Source organism: Myotis yumanensis, unplaced genomic scaffold, assembly GCF_028538775.1.
Source record: "Myotis yumanensis isolate MYYU_CA2020_CCGP unplaced genomic scaffold, mMyoYum1.0.hap1 SCAF_237, whole genome shotgun sequence".
Lineage (NCBI taxonomy): Eukaryota > Metazoa > Chordata > Mammalia > Chiroptera > Vespertilionidae > Myotis > Myotis yumanensis.
The window spans coordinates 1-2,639 of NW_027223988.1; positions in this window are offsets into that span (position 1 = coordinate 1).

Sequence of the window (2,639 nt, forward strand, 5' to 3'; positions counted from 1 at the left end):
TATATTTAAGGTATACAACTTGATTTGATATACATATACAAAGTGAAATGATTACTACATTCAAGATAATTAACATATCACCTCCTTGCCTGATTATAATTTTGTGTGATGACTACACCTGAAATACATCTAAACTTAGGACATTTCAATGTTCAATACAATATTATTAAGTGTAATCGTTATGTTTGCACATTACATCTCTAGATTTAGTTATCCCACAAAACCAAAACTTTGTACTTTTTGAGCAGCATCTCCTGTATCCCTGCCCCACCCTCCAACTCCTGGTAATCACTCTCCTATTCTACACTTTTATGAGTTTAATTTATATTTTTTAGATACCACATCCACCTATAAGTGAGATCATACAATATTTGCCTTTGTCTGGCTTATTTAATGTAGCATAATGTCCTACAGGTTTATCCAAGCTGTCACAAGTGGCAGAATTTTCTTTTAATTACGGTTAAGATATTTTTTTATATACTAGAAGCCCATTGCACAAAGATTCACACACTAGGCCTTCCTTCCCCTGGCTGCTGGCACCAGTTTTCCTCCAGCACCTGGGACCCAGGCCTTTGGTCCGCCTGCAGAGGAGAAGCCAAGCCTATTCAGTCTTCAATCTTCAGTCTTCAGTCTTCAGTCTTCAGTCTTCAGTCTTCACTCCGGCTAGAGCCTTCAGCCTTCGCTCCATGCCTGCATATGCAAATTAACTGCCATCTTTTTTGGGTTAATTTGCATAGTCACTCTGATTGGCTGGTGGGTGTAGTAGAGTGACACCAATTTGCATGTTTTTCTTTTAGTAGTATAGATATCACATCTTTTTTATCCATTAGATAGATGCTTAGATTATTTCCATAACTTGGCTATCTAATCTAATAAAAGAGAAACAGGCAAATTGACCGCACCTCCTCTATGCCCCAAGCCATGCCCACCAGCCAATCAGAGCGACTATATGCAAATTAACCCAACCAAGATGGCGGCCGGCAGCCACGGAGCTGGGGCAAGCAGGAGGCTTAGTTGCCACGGCGATGGAGGAAGCCAAGCTTCCCGCCGGCCCTGGCCTGCTGTGGCCTCCTCTCAAGGCAACAAAGTTTCAATTATAGAAGATAAATAAATCCCAGATACCTGTTTCCAGCCAGCCTCCACTGGGAGCTTGGGTGGCTGGGGGCCATGGCCAGCCCACAAACAGCCATCAGCCCCTCACCCAAGCTGGCCACATCCTCATGGGGTGAGGATCCCCACTGGGGGGAATGGCCAGCCTGAAAACAGCCATCAGTCCCTCACCCAGGCTAACCAGGCACCCCATCAGGACCCCCCTCCCTAAAGCGGGTGTGGCCAGCCTGAAAACAGCCCTCAGCCCCTCATCCAGGCTGGTCAGGCACTCCAGCGGGGACCCCCACTCTGAAGGGGGTGTGGGCAGTCTGAAAATGGCCCTCAGACCCTCATCCAGGGTGGCCAGGCACCCCAGAGGGACCCCTACCCTGATCCGGGACACCCTTCAAGGCAAACCAGCTGGCACCCACCCATGCACCAGGCCTCTATCCTATATAATAAAAGGGTAATATGCAAATTGACCCTAACAGCAGAACAACTGGAAATGACTGGTCACTATGACACACACTGACCACCAGGGGGCAGACACTCAATGCAGGAGCTGCCCACTGGTGGTGGTCAGTGCGCTCCCACAGGGGGAGCTCTGCTCAGCCACAAGCCAGGCTGATGGCTGCCAGTACAGCGGTGGTAGTGGGAGCCTCGTCCGCCTCTTCAGCAGCGCTAAGAATGTCAGACTGTAACTTAGGCTTGTTCCCCGCTAGCAAGTGGACATCCTTCAAGGGCTCCTGGGCTGCCAGAGGGATGTCTGACTGCCAGCTTAGGCCCAATCCCCTGGGGAGCAGGCCTAAGCCAGCAGGTGGTCATCCCCCAAGGGGTCCCAGACTGCAAGAGGGCACAGGCCAGTCTGAGGGACCCCCCCCCTCGAGTGCACAAATTTTTGTGCACTGGGCCTCTAGCTGTGAATAATGCTGCTGTGAACAGTGAAGTGCAAATATCTCTTTAGATCATGATTTTGTTTCCTTTATATATTTTCTCAGAAATGGGACCACTTGATTGTATGGTAGTTCTACTTTTAATATTTTTGTGGCATCTTCATACAGTTTTCCATAGTGCCTGTACCAGTTACCATTGCCACCAATAGTGTATAAGGGTAACCTTTACTCCATATCCTATCCAAGCATTATTATTTTTTCTTTTTTTATTGTAGCCATTCTAACAGTTTTGAGGAGATATCTCATTGTGGTTTTGATTTGTATTTCCCTAATGATAAGTGATGTTGAGCACCTTTTCATGTATCTGTTGTCCACTTGTAAATATTCTTTGGAGAAATATCTATTTAATTCCTTCGCACATTTTTTAATCAGGTTATTTGTTTTCTTTTAATTGAGTTAACTGAATTACATAATATTTATGTTTATCCCTTATCATATGTATGGCTTACAAATGATTTCTCCCATTAAATAGGTTGTCTATTCAATTTTATGATTGCTTTCATTGTTGTGCAAAAGTTTTCTAGTTTGATGCAAATGTAATCCCATTTGTCTATTTTGCTCCGATTGCTTATGATAGAATCATATAAAAAAATTGCC